Below are 14,241 nucleotides of genomic sequence, written 5' to 3' on the forward strand. Positions count from 1 at the left end.
CCCTGGCAGCTCGGGCTGCCCAGCCACTCGCCCCATCAGAGTGCGAGCTGGGATCCGCGCCCCCAGCCCAGCCCGGCGGCACCCTGCCCAGCCCACTCGGGCGGAGAAACGCCGCACCGGCCTGGGGAGACTCAGAGCAGCAGCAGTGGCGGTAGTGGTAGCGATGGCAGCAGCAGGACCCCTCCTCCCTCCCTGCATCCCGGGCCCTGCTTGTTCCACACACACTCAGGGAGCCCCTCTCGACGCCGCAGCCTGGGCTCGGCTCCAGGGGACAGTGCTCTGGCTCTCCAGCGGCAGGGCTCTGGCCAGGGCTGGCTCCCAGCTTTTTGCTGCCCCAAGCAGTTCTCTGTCCCCGGCAGGCACGGGGCCGCGGCTTCCCTCCGGCTTAAACCGCGGCGCCGCGCCTGCCTGGGACCAAGAACATGGCGCCCGCAGCCTGCAGCCCCGGAGCTTCTCTCCCCTGCTGGGCACTAGATGGGTGCACATAAATGCACACCGCGTTCAGGACCACTGTAGCAGGGATGCAGACAGAATCCATCCCCAGGGAGTATAGAGTCCACACCATGTTCTACATCTTCCTGGGACTTTAACAAATGAGCTCTTCCCCTCTTAGGTGGCATGTTCAGAGTCCACTGTAGGTGGCTCCAGATAACCAGTGTCAGAAGGCTGTGATGGATAGAATACATTATTTTTGTGAAGCAGCTTCCATGCAAAGAGGCTCACAGAATGCTTTCCAGACAAACACAGGCTGCTATTTGACATTCCTCTGCACCTTCCCTGATGAAGCATCCTCAAATGCTTTACAAACTGAATACACACACACACACACACACACACACACACACACACACACACACACACACTGAAATGCAGCTGTCTTTGAGGTGGAGAGTGGCAACCAACTGGCACCTAAGGACTCTTTAACCAGGGACACTGTGGCAAACTCCTGCTCTTCCAGAGTGCCCTGAGATCTTTAACATCTATAGTCAAACAGGGGCTTCAGTGTTTAAGACCCACCCACAGTAAACTGTGTGGGATTGAATTTAGCTACCCCGAAAGGACAGAGTGGATCCTGCAGGGGTTTGATCTTGGAGTTCCAAGCAGGTCACACCTCATATGTGTACTAATAAGCTATCCAAGCAGAACACAGCCCCAGTTCTGTGTCAGTATCACATACAAGTCAGATGTATCCCAATAGCCTCAATGATAACTCTCTCCATTGCCTCTACCAGTCAGTGGCTAGGCACACCCAACAGGCTTAGCCTGTTTATAAAGGCTCCTGCTATGTGGTTACACCCTCCACATGTGATCCATGTGCCAGCAGAGACTCAAATCAAGAACCTTGTGGCCCAAAGGCAGCAACAGGTCCATCAAGAGACCAGACTCCCCACTGGGTAGCCAGCATGAGGTGTGCAGCACCAGTCTCTGCTGGAGCTTGCTCTTAAATGAATCACAAGGAATCACACTGGAAGCTGGATTAGAAATGAGCCACTTACCCACTTTGAATAGGCAGAGTCTAGTTACTGCTGAAAATGTCTGGGTTAATATGAAACAAGTCAGTCTGCATGGCATTGTATTAAAGGAGGTCCAGTTCTTGTATAAGCAGGACACAGTCCCAGCCAAACTGGTGTAAAACAGAATGTAGCCATTTAAAACAAAGCAGGGGGCTTAGCCAGAGAACTCCACAGGTCCTAATGACTCAAGGACTAGCCTACAGGGAGTCTAGGGCAGAGCAGGAAATGTAACTTTCCAAGTCCCAGGCTAGTCCCTAACCACTGGGCCATCCTGCCTCTTCTGGAGTATCCCTGTTGCAATGATGTCATAAAGTAGGAATTTGGGACAAACATTTTCAGACTTGGTTACCTCAATTTAGGTTCCTAAATCCCTTGTGAGGAGTTTAACTTTAGGCACCCAGGTTTGACCTTTGATTTTAAGCATGACATATTAAGCCAAACTACAAACTATTCCTCCAGGGGCTGATTGAATCTAGTTTTTTGTATGCTAGAGCCTCTACAGGCCCCAGCGAAGCTCATACAAGTTTCACTGTATGAAAATTTTGTGGACTGTGCAGGTCATTTCCAGGGAATTAATGGCTACTCCAGCAGCCACTTGGAGCTCTGTGTGGGAGATCTGGCCCCCCTCACACCCCAGCGTTCACTGAAGAAGAGGATGCTGTGGTAGAGGAGAATGGAGAGTTCTAGAATTCTACCCTGATAGATACTCTGCTCCTAGCGTGTGGGGGTGAGTTATTAGTTAGCTCTGGAAAGGCAAGGCAGGGTTTTTCTCACTTTCAGGAGGGAGGAGACTAGAGAAAGAGCTTCTTCAAAACAAATCTATCAGCTGGAAAGGAAAGGAAGAAAAGCACTTAGGGCTGTGTGTCGCTGACCTCAGATACACATATCACAACAGTATCCATGCTCAGCAGCACGGTGCAGTGTAAGAACTGCAAAGAACTGCAGGAGACTGGCCTGTGAGGCATTTACTATCTCTGTACAGCATCCAGTACAATGGGGCTGTGACCCCAGCTGGGGCCTCGAGGTGCTATTGTCATGCAAATAGCAATAAACTGGGCAGCCTTCCCAGCTGCTGGATTCCACCAAGACCCCAAACCCCCATCCACTGACCTCGAGGCCAACAGCCTAAGCTTCCTAAATGAGCAGAAAATGATTCAATAGGATCATCTGTGATTTGCTTATTTGCAGCTTTCCTATGGGAAATTTCCTATTCCTATGGGAATAGCCTTTCAAATACGCAGGAGGTCCAGCTAGCCGCCATGTTTCCGGGAAAAGAAACAACAGAGCCATGGTTAATGATGTTGACATTGTAGAGCTCCGAATTAGGTTTCAAACTTAACACCCCCTTAAGATGAACTATGAAATTTCACACCTTCAGCTACTGTTTGCGGCTGACAGCAAACTCAGAAATGCCTCCATTCACATCCAGGCTTTCCAGCACCAGTAGGGCTAGGAACTCAGCTTGCAGGCTGATGGGAATGGTTTAGAGGTCATGATGGCTAGATCCCACTTGCTGGCAGTGCCCAGATGGTGTTATCATCTGATGGCAGCACAGTAGGTGGCCTGTGTGAAATGAGTTGGTGAGTCTCCATCCAGGTCCCAATGGGCAGGCAGCCACGTCACAGCCACCACAAAGCTGGTAGGCTCCATAGAGAGGGCAAAGGAATGAATGGGCTGCAGGGACTGAACTCCCCACCTTCTCTCCCTCTGAATCTCGCTGGCAGGGCAGCAGAGAATGCTTGCTGGTTCTACCCCTGTTCTGAGAGCAAGGAGGGGGTCTTTAGTCACCAGGGCTTCTCTCACCACCAGCACTAAATCCACTTTTTAGATCTGTCAGAGAAGAGATGGATCAGGACAAAGTCTGAGGCTGCTTCAGCTCTAAGTTCCTGCTGTCAGCTTCAGAGTGCTCCCTGCATTGGGAAGGGCCTGGTGTGTAGCTGTCACCACGGCAGAGTGTGTGCTGAGAGCTCTCCTAGGAACTGAGTAACCACATTCCTGGACGGGCTGTGAGTTGAGACTGTGTGGCTGCCGATCTGGAATTTCCCAGCTATGCAGTGGAACCAAACCTATTTACAAGGATCTAGTGCTCAAAACAACACCACTTCATATTTCCAGAGAGAAGCAGCCAGGTCTTCCACAATAAGAGCCTGTACAGTTCTAGCAGAACTGGGGCTGAGCCTGATGCAAATACCGCAGGACCCTAGCAACATTTGAAATCAAGATCTGGGCTTCACAGCTCAGACCCCTCTAAACAAAACCACAAGAAAGCATCAACTCAGCTGGTACCATTTACAAACACAATTCTATCTAGCTGAAGTTCTCATCTGACCCCAACTGCCAGAGCATCCAAGCAAGCTTGCAATACTTAATATATTCATCCTCACAACACCCCCTCAGGCAGAACAGTGCTTTTATCCCCATTGTACAGATGGAGAACTGAGGCACAGAGACATTAAGTGACTTACCCAAGGAAGTCTGGGATAAAGCAGGGAATTGAACCCAAGTCTCTCAGGCTAGCACCACAACTGATCTATTCTCATAGAGCAGGAATAGGGCTGTCCTGTATTAGGTGCACACACCCCTCCCACAGTGGGCACTCAGCAGGCTGTTGTTTGGAGCCCACTTCACCAGTCCCTGGGTGCCCTTTAAGCTTCCTGACTGTGAACAGAATCCAGGCACTGCCCCCAGCTGGGGTCTTTAGGCACATTCTTGGGGTGCAGATAGGGTGACCAGACAGCAAATGTGAAAAATCGGGACAGGGGGTGGGGGGTAATAGGAGCCTATTCAAGAAAAAGGCCCAAAAATCAGGACTGTCCCTATAAAATCGGGACATCCAGTCACCCTAGGTGCAGATCCTCTGTCTGACAGCTGAACAACCAGATCCGAGCTACCAAGTCCCTGCGACCAGTGCTGACCCAGTAGCTTAAAAACACATCTTTCTTCAGAGTTTGACCTTGTGAGCACTGCAGTTTTAAAGTTCCTCTCTTCAGAGGCACATGGAAGCGAAGCAGATACATAGATATTGCATAGGATTCTAAACAACATTACTCTTTACTTAAGTAGCACAAGAAATACATAGATCTACACAAAATAATAAAAAAAATCTATATATCTTTCCCTGCCTCCGTTTCCTCACCACCCAGGAGAGTGCTCTGGGCTGTGGCAGGCCCTTCCGAGCAGTCCTGGACCCCCCTGCAGTACACGGCTTCTTTTCTGAATCATGCCCTTTCTCTCTTGCTCTGACCTCTATCGTCAGTGCCCTTCCACTCTCCTGCCCAGGCTTTCACTGCTTCTGCTTGTGGTCACTTGTGCTTCTTAAAATGGCTGCTGAGAGACCCTCTAGTCTATAACCATCCACCCCCTTTGTCAAGTAGTGCTCCATTCAGTCTCAGCAGGTGATCAAAATCCCTCACCAGGTGATCCATTACTTAGTTACCAGCCCAGACTGGTTCTTCTGGGCAGCAGCAGCTCTATGTCCAAGGGTGCTTCTGTTTGAATAGAAGATGATCAAGATTTAACAACCCTCCAATATTAGACCCAGGATCCCATACTTTGGAATTTCAGTCCAATATGGAGAGGAAAGGACAACAGCATAGGCAGCAAACCATTCAAAATGGAGTTTGCAACCTGGCACAGAGCCATACAGAGTGTTCATAATCTCACTTGTACGTCGATAGATCCCCACATCATCACATAGGATTTGCTGCTCCCGATCAGAGCGGTGCCTCTACTGATCCATTTACAAAATGCTCAGTCATGCCAACCACTATATATAGGAGGGAGGGTATTTTTAGTTAGATATATACATCATTGTTCTACTTAGTCCCTCTAAAAGCTTTCCCGGTCCAATGCATTTCAAGGAAAAGAAAGGTCTTGTCCCTGTTTTTTTCTCCCCAGATGTTCCCATTTGTAGCTTTCTGATGTTGGCAGGTGTATCTCTGGTCCATCTAGTCTGGTTTCATGCCTCTGACAGTGGCCAATACCTGGTCTTTCTGAGGAAAGCTGGAGAAAAAAACAACAACCAATGAACCAAATTAATCCCTGCTGTAACTCTATAGACTTCTACAGGATTACACAGTGATGCATTTGCCTCAATGCACCTGTGCATGTGGAGGACCATGTCCTTCATGACCCCCTTTATTTATGCCCTGAAACATGAGCTTTGAGTGCTCTGAACTTAGACCCAGATCCTCAGATGTATTTAGGCTCCTAACTTTCATTGAAATCAATGGAAGTTAGGAGCCTAAATAACTTTGAGGAGTCTTTTTAACTCCCTGCCACAGCATTTGACTCAGTGACCTCCTGCAGCAGTGAGTTGTACACACCACCCAGGGTATGGAGGGCTTCTTTATATCTCTTTTAAATGCACCTGCCATTAGTTTCTGTGAGTGACTGTCTTGTGACTCTCTCTCATTACTGCTTAACTCCAGGTCCTTTTCTCCTATGTGCCCATATTCACCCAGTTCTGTAGTTTTCTTAAACAAGTTAGATTTCTAAAATCAAGTTAGGTGGCCGAGGAAACAGAGACCGAAAGCAGATTGGCTCACTGAGCCAAATGCAATCTCCTAGACAAGACTTATAGGAACTGATGGCTTGACAAGAGCAACTCAGACCAGAGGACCATATTGTCTAGTACCCCATCTCTGACAATAGTGAGCCCTAGTGGAAGGGCAAGAAACTGCCAGAGGGAATTATGAGATAATCTCTCTTTAGGGAAGTCTCCTCCTAACCCTAGAGATTGGCTTAAGCCTCGATGCAGGAGGCTTTGTGTCCCATCCAGAATCTATTTACTATTATAACTCACATTGACATCAATGGGAGAAAGACTGAGCCACAGAACTTTAAAAGTAAGACTCGTCCCCATAGAAACGGATCTGTGAAAGCATTATACTTAGTTGTTAATGTACAGTGCATGCTGTCTCCCCAAACATGGCTGAAAGCTGCCATCTCACAGCCCCCCGCCCCCCATGCATGTGGTAGCTCCTGGAAGGAACGTGCCCCTCTAAAGAGAACTTGGCTTAGTTAGCGCTAAGTTCTCTTTGAAGATCTGGATAATGTATAAGGGCCAGCTTGATGGAATATTCATATCTACTCTGCCTTCAAACACATCCCTTCCTGATACTGCCATCTCCTTAGGACTAGCTGCAGTCCCACCTCACACACACACTCCACTCCTCCTTAGTGCAGGGGCTGCCAACATCAGACATTTCAAAATGTTAACCTGCTGGCAGGGAGTAGCCGCAGGACTCTGTTTGGCTAGCTCACCTACAACTGTCAGCATGCTGTCATGTGGCCAGTGTCTTCAGCAGCTGCTTGTTTATAGCCTAGACAGTATTAATCTCTCATTGATTTTCAGTAGGAATTTTCCTGAATGAGGGCCAGAGGATGTAGGAGCTACTCGGGATGTAGGTATCCCATCTTTACAACTCACGTGATGGCCTTTGATAAAGAAGAAGGTAAGTTTGACCCTGCCTGACACCCACAGGTCCAGGAAGTAGCAGCTGCAGTAATACTTAGCTCTAACCTAGCACTCTCCCGCTATAGATTTCAAGGCACTTTACAAAGGAGATTGGTAGCATTACCCCCATTTCAGAGATGGGGAAATTGCAGCACTGAGAGATTAAATGACTTGCCCAAGGCCAGTGACAAATCCAAGCATGGAACTGAGGCTTCCTGCAGCCTGGCCAGAAGCTTTCTGCAGCTCCATCCCCCAATGTGGTAAATGCATGTAACAATCACACCTCAGTCCTGCGCCTCCTCCACATCTTGGCTGGATGAAATCCACCACATCTGTGGGACTCTGGGAATGGAATGCTGGAACAATGCACACACTTCTTCCCCTGTATAAGAGGCATGGCCACACTCACCTATGGAAACACATCTGCTCCCAGCCCGGTGAATAACATGTTTTACAGCTACTTTTCACTCCATACGGGTGACATGAGGCGGGTCATCCCAGAGGAAATAACTCACTAGCTCTTTCCCAGACTGCAGACAGATGCTCACTTTGCTGAGTTAGCTGCACCCTGTTCATGGTCAATAAACAATAAGTTGGCCCTTCTTACTTGTGGTTCTTCTTTGATAAGCTCTATATATACTTCCAGCTATATGTGCCTCCCTAAGAGATCAGGGATCTCAAGAGGTCTCAAATTGCTCAGTGGTGGAATTTGAGCAGTTGGCGTGATCAGTTCATGCCCTGGGTGGCCAGGAAGAGAGATCCAATCAGAGAAGCAGGGAGGCACCTCAGAACTGAGCAAACACAATGACTAGACCCCCTTCTTCCACTCAGAGCGGATGATCTCTTCACACTGGACAACATGAGGAAGCTCAGAACTGAATGAACATGGCACCTGGTTTCCCTGCTCACTGCAAGAGAGGGCGATCCTTAGGCTCTGCATCAGGGTTGGGAGATCCATTGTCAGAGGAAGGCAAACTCAGTTCTCAGAAAGCATTTCATGCAAACTTCCACCCCTAACGCCCTCCATGCGCGGATCTCAAAGCACTATACAAACACTAGGCATTCTCAACTCAGCTGGCCAATCAGGAGAAACTGTCACAAAGTGGTTATGTCATATGTAACCTATAAGATGGCACAGGTTGGGAAATAATTAGCCTAGATGTAGAGGAGTATAGGAAATTAAAGTTGCTAGTGTGAAAAAATTAGAGATAAATTGGAGATACAGTGTTATGGCAAAGTAAGAGTTAGCAAGGCTCTGACCCAGGGTTATGTTACTGTTATGTTAAGGTTATAACTAGTTTGAGCAGGATTATTAAGACTTGTGAATGTTCTATTAACATGCTATCTATATTTATAGTATGGGAAGGGCACTGGTGCAGATGTTAATTGAAATACATGTAATGTAAAGAGCTATTAAAAAGGGGCAGAAATATAATTATGATAAAGTGTAGTTTAATATTAATTAGTATTAATTAGTAGAAAAAGAGTAGGTTTGCTAAATTGAGGAGCGCTCCAATTAATACCCAAAGGGATCCATTAGGTGCCAGGGTAATAAGGCTGTACTTCACTCTGTTGTCAGTGGACTGAGCACTCCTTGATACACTATTTCATCATTGAGTGTCAGTGGTAATTGCATGCCCATCTGCTTACCCAATCACTCTACTAAACACATTTTGTGTAACTGACATAGAGGCTTGAACCTGGGGTTTTATGCATCCTTGTCTTTAACAACTCAATACTGATTGGGAACATTTCAACCTAAAGGTTACTATGTGCCAAGGGCACACCCAATGTTGACCAATAGGTGGTCTTGTGGTTAGGGCCAGAGGTGGATTAAGTTGTACTGGGGCCCTGGTCACAAAGAGCAGTTGAGCCTCCCACACCTTGGGGGCTCAGAGGTGCTGGAACTGGGGAAGGGCAGGAGGGCCAAGCCTGCCCACTTTTTAACATGGGAGTATTGACCTCAGGCTGGTGAGAAGTGGCGGTGCCGGCAAGGGCTGCCCTTTGTGGCAGTGGAGCTGATACGGTGATCAGCTTCCCTGCCATGAAGCGCAGACCCTGCTAGCAGCACATTCGCCGTGGTGCCCCACACCCTGGCCAGGCTGGAAGCTGGAGCTCCCCACAGCAGCACGGGCTCCCTGGGTGGCTCTTATCACAGCCTGGCTCTGGCTTCCAGCCTGGCCAGGGGGCAGGACCTCAGGGGGAAAACAGGGGGAGAGGAGGAGGAGGGAGCAGAGCCCTGGGGGAAAGAGGAGGAGCAGGGGGCGGGACCACAGTTCTGGCACCAGTGCGCCCCGCCCCCACACTAGTTCTGGGGCCTCCAAATTGGCCAGAGCCCCTGGGCACGGGCCCCATGGGCTCGTGCATTAATCTGCCATTGGTTAGAGCCCCGCATGGACTGCACTCTACCACACGATCCCTGTGGGACCGTGGGACAGTCACTTCAGCCCAGCTCCTCAGAGGTATTTAGGCACTTATCTCTCATTTAAATCAATGGGAGTTCAGCTCCTCAGTAATTTTGAGAGTCTGTGCCTTAATCGCTCTGCATCTCAATTCTCCACTTGTAGACTGGAGAATAATACTCATTCCTTTCTCCCACACATTGTCTGCCCTGCCTCTTTAGATCAGAAACTCTTAGAGCAAAGGCTTGTCTCTTACTATGTGCATGTACCATGCGTAGCACACTGGGTCCTGCTCAGATGTTACTTTAATGTCAATATAGGGTTGCTCAGCATCCAGTTTTTGATGGGAACACCCAGTCAAAAAGAGACCCTGCTGGCTCTGCTCAGCACCGCTTACCAGGCCATTAAAAGGCTGGTTGACAGCGCAGCAGGGCTGAGGCAGGCTCCCTGCATTCCCTGGCTCCATGTGGTTCCTTGAAGTGGCCAGCCTATCCTCTGGCTCCTAAGCAGAGGCACAGCCATGGGGGCACCACACTTTGCCCTCCGCCCTGAGTGCTGGCTCCGCAGCTCCCATTGGCTGGGAACCATGGCCAATGAAAGCTGCGGGCGCGATGCCTGTGGATGAGGGCAGCACGTAGAGCCATCTGGCCTCCCCTCCACCTAGGAGCTGGAGGGAAATGCCGGCCATTTCCAGGAGCTGCTTGAAGGAAGCAACACCCGGCACCTGCACCCTGAACCCCCTCCTGCACCCCAACCCCCTGCTCCAGGTTGGAATCCCCTCCAGCACCCTAACTCTCTCCCAGATCCCACACTCCTCACGCCCCCACACCCAGCCCCCTGCCCCAGCCCTGAGCTCCCTCCCACACCCAAACTCCCTCCCAGAGACTGCACCATCTCCCATACTTTGAACCCCTCAGCCTCAGCCTGACACCAGAGCCTACACCCCCAGCTAGAGCTCTCACCCCCAACACCCGAACACCCTGCCCCAGCCTGGAGCTTCCTCCAGCACCCTGAACCCCTCATTTCTGGCCCCACTCCAGAGCCCACACCCCCAGCCCAGAGCCCGTACCCCCTCCTACACCTTATCCAGCTGCCCCAGCCCAGAGCCCCCACCCACACTCTGAACCCCTAATTTCTGGCCCGACCCCAGAGCTCTCACACCCTCCTGCACCCCAACCCCCAGCCCGTGAAAATGAGCAAGGGTGGGGGAGAGTGAGCAATGGAGGGAGGGGGGATGAAGCGAGTGGGCGCAGGACTGCAGAGAAGGGATATGGCAGGGGTGGGGCATCGGGAGGGTGCAGGGCAGGGGTGTTCGGTTTTCTGCAATCAGAAAGTTGACAACCCTATGTCAACGACTATTCTTGAAAGGCCCAGATTCTCATGCCTTTCTGGACCATGCGTGAGACATAAATCCATCCTTGTACACGATTCAGCTAGGCCCATCCCTTCGTCAGGGATGGTCTGAATGGAGTGGGGGAATCTCAGGTTCAGAGAGGCTGTTAAGCAAGGACCCAGGAGACCCAGATCAGAATGAAGGGGGTGGGGGCTTAGCCCTGCAGATCACAAATCACCAGCCTTGATGCTTGTGTTTATGGGTAGGGCAGGTGGCTGAGGGAAGGGCCATGTCCACATGCCCAGGCCCACCAGAACATTCAAACAGAAGCTAGGATTGCATGAGATCAGGAGAAAACCAGAGAGCGTTTTTGTGCAGGTTGTTGTGGGTGCCTGGGTGTACGTGACAGTGTGACAGGCAGGGCCGGCTCTAGGCACCAGCCGACCAAGCACATGCTTGGGGCGGCACCTCAGAAGGGGCGGCCAATGTTGGGGTGGCGGGGGGGCGCTCGAGGGGTAAAAAAAAAACTGGTTTTTTGTTTTTGTTTTTGTTTTGGCTGGGCAGCACAGGGGTGTTTCGGCAGCGCGGCGCTGGGGGGAGGACAGGGGGCTTCAGCAGCGTGGTGCAGCACTCAGGGGGTTTGGCCGGCCCAGCCTGGTGCGGCGCTCTGGGGGTTTGGGCAGTCCGGTCCGGCGCAATGCTCGGGGCGGGGTTTGGGCGGCCTGGCCCGGCGCTCCAGGGGTTTCAGCGGCCCAGTGTGGCGCTCAGGTGGGGGCGGGGGTTTCGGCGGCCCGGCACGGCACTCGGGGGGGCAGGGGTTCGGCGCCCCGGTGCTCTGGGGATTTGGGCGGCCCAGCCCAGCCCGGCCTGGCACTGGGCGGGGAGGGGTTTGGGTGGCCCCGTGCGGCGCTGGGGGGGCGGGTTTCAGCGGCCCGGCGCGGCACTGGGGGGCGGCGTGATGGCGCAGCGCTGGGGGTGGGTGTTACGGTGGGGCGGCGCTCTTTTTTTTTGCCTGGTGCGGCAAAAAAGTTAGAGCCGGCCCTGGTGACAGGGACTTGTGGAGGTGACTGCAGCTCCTGTTGCATGGCTGCTTTCAAATAAAGGTAGCTGCCTGCTTGTGACAAGGGAAATGCCAGGAGGCAGGAGTGCTGCCTAGCCCCTGAATAGCACAGCTGTATCAGCTCCAGGCCAGAGGTTAAATAGCTAATGAAAGAGCCCTGGTTACAGGCTGCCGTCTGGGAATACCGGACACAATAGGCGACTCAGCAATGAACTAGGGGGGCGCGGGAGGGGGATTACACTCTGACAATGGAGGCTTACGGACCCCAGTGGGTGTCACCACATAGCAGCGGGGCTAGTGTTTACTTGGGGAGCCTGGGCAAATGTTCTCCCAGGGGGACACAGTACTACAGTCTAAAATAAAACATCTGCAGGAGGAACCTAAAACCGGAGCAGCAGCCGGCTTGTCCAGCACCTCATCACCCATGGATCTCCTCTTCCTTCAGACTAAATGGAGCAAACCCGATGGGTTCCACATGGCCAATTGCGGGGCCCCAGAAAAATGGGCACCTCTGCGCCCTGACCCACTCTGCCTGCCCGGCGCTCCTACTGGGGAGCAGAGTCAGGGTGCAGGGGCTTGTCCCACTCTGCCTGGCCAGCGCTCCTGCCAGGAAACGGGGGAAGCTCCCACACCCTGAACCCGCTCCCCGGCAAGAGCACCAGGCAGGCAGAGTGGTGCAAGTCCCTGTGTCCTGACCCCATTTCCCCAGCAGGAGTGCAGGGAGGAGGGAGGGGGACTGCAGGTGGAAGGGGTGGGGAGGGGCCCCCGGTTGCTCAGGCCCAGGGTCCCACAAAACTATAATCCGCCTCTGGGAGAGTGGGGGGATTTTTGTTACAAATACTCTGGTCAGCACTAAGCAAGGCCTCAACAGCTCCTCCTGTAACACGGAGTAGCACAGAGACAGGCGGACCCATTGAAAAAAATCAGTTTGATGTAGAAACTCTTCTCTGTCTTAGACATGGTGTGGCCCAAAGGATCTCCCAGAGGTCAGTGAGATCACAGGAAGAGGGACTTTTCTCTGGGCATCACTGCCTCATGCCTAGTGTGTACAGATCATTTCAGAGCCACTATAGCTCCAGGACCTGTCAGCATTTGCATTAAAAAAGGGCTGTACCTCAGCCATGTTCATTTGCTTGGAGGAGCGACTTGGCCCAGAAGGCAGCATTAGTCCTGTCACAGCCCTCTCCCACCTCAGGTTTAATAGAGACATGCTTAGGAACTTGGGGAGGGATGGAGGGGCATAACCCTGAGCCATGGGGCTTGTTCGTGGGGCAGCATTATCAAGTTGATTGAAGTTGAACACAGGACACTCATTCATAAGCTTCTGGCATTTAACCCCACTTTCCCACTGCCTTTGTACTGTGACCTTCAGCAAGTCACTTCGGGTATGGCTATGCTGCAATGAGATACCCGCAGCTGGCCCATGCCAGCTGACCCGGGCTCACGAGGCTCAGGCTCCAGGGCTGTTTAATTGCAATGTAGATGTTCAGGCTTGGGCTGAAGCCTGAGCTCTGGGACCCTCCGACCTCACAGGGTCCTAGAACCCAGGCTCCAACCTGAGCCCAAATGTCCACACACTACAATTAAAAGCCCCTTAGGCCAAGTCCCATGAGCATGAGTCAGTCGTCACGGGCCAGCTGCAGGTGTCTAATTGCAGTGTAGACATACCCTTAAGCTCTCTTAGTTTCAGCTTCCCCATCAGTAAAATGAGGCTAATGTATACCTCTGTTATATGAGGTCTCATTTGTAAAAAGTAATGTTTGAGGATGTAAGTATATGCATGTTAAGTGTGATCTTTTCATAGCTTTTAAATTATTTAGTATTTTACATTGGCTGTAGTATGCAATTGTGAAATGAAAATACTGTGATTAACTAGCCACTATGTATATGTGCTTCTGCCATCTAGTGGATGAAATCAGAACTTCTCAATGATATACCATAGGCCCTATACCGCTAAGAGAAACTCACCTTCAGCACAAGTGGTAGAGGGCTTGTGGTTTTGGAGCAGAAGGTCTGAATTCTCTGCTTGCCATCACAGTGAAGGAAGGAGCAGCTGCTGTGATAACCTTAAAGTGGTAGGTTGTCACAGCCTGTTGCAAAATATACCTGCTTGAAGACAAACGACAGTATTGATATAGACAATGTTTTCATCAGGCACATGAGCTAAACCAGTAGTACTCATTAAGGTTTGGCCAACAAGCCAATTATCCCAAGGGGCACTGCCAAGGGCTGTTTCAGTGGCATCCTTGGCTGAGGCTGCTAAATAATTCCTCTCTTAAACAAGTCTGAACCAAAATCCCTTCCCCTAAAACTTGGGAAATGTTTGGCTCTGAATCCAAGCTTTGCAGCTCTGGCTGTTCTAAGCTGGGTACAGGTTACCTAAACTGTCAAGCCCTATTAATAGAAGGAGGGAAAGGGTGGTCTAGTCTAATGGATAGGATCCTGGGACTAGGAGACTTCTGGCTCAGCTGTAC

At 51.1% G+C, this 14,241-nt stretch overlaps 1 long non-coding RNA gene across 1 annotated transcript in view; it reads right to left on the reverse strand.

The window, feature by feature from the left end:
* Positions 1-4,583: 4,583 nt before the first annotated feature.
* Positions 4,584-14,241, reverse strand: part of LOC128844819 (uncharacterized) — a 42,917-nt gene continuing 33,259 nt past the window's right edge. The window contains exons 2-3 of the long non-coding RNA XR_008446537.1: positions 13,736-13,876; positions 4,584-5,516 (exon numbers count right to left, since the gene is read on the reverse strand). This is a non-coding gene — a long non-coding RNA (uncharacterized LOC128844819). The remainder of the gene's footprint in view (positions 5,517-13,735; positions 13,877-14,241) is intronic.

Source organism: Malaclemys terrapin, chromosome 10 (assembly GCF_027887155.1).
Source record: "Malaclemys terrapin pileata isolate rMalTer1 chromosome 10, rMalTer1.hap1, whole genome shotgun sequence".
Classification (NCBI taxonomy): Eukaryota; Metazoa; Chordata; order Testudines; family Emydidae; genus Malaclemys; species Malaclemys terrapin.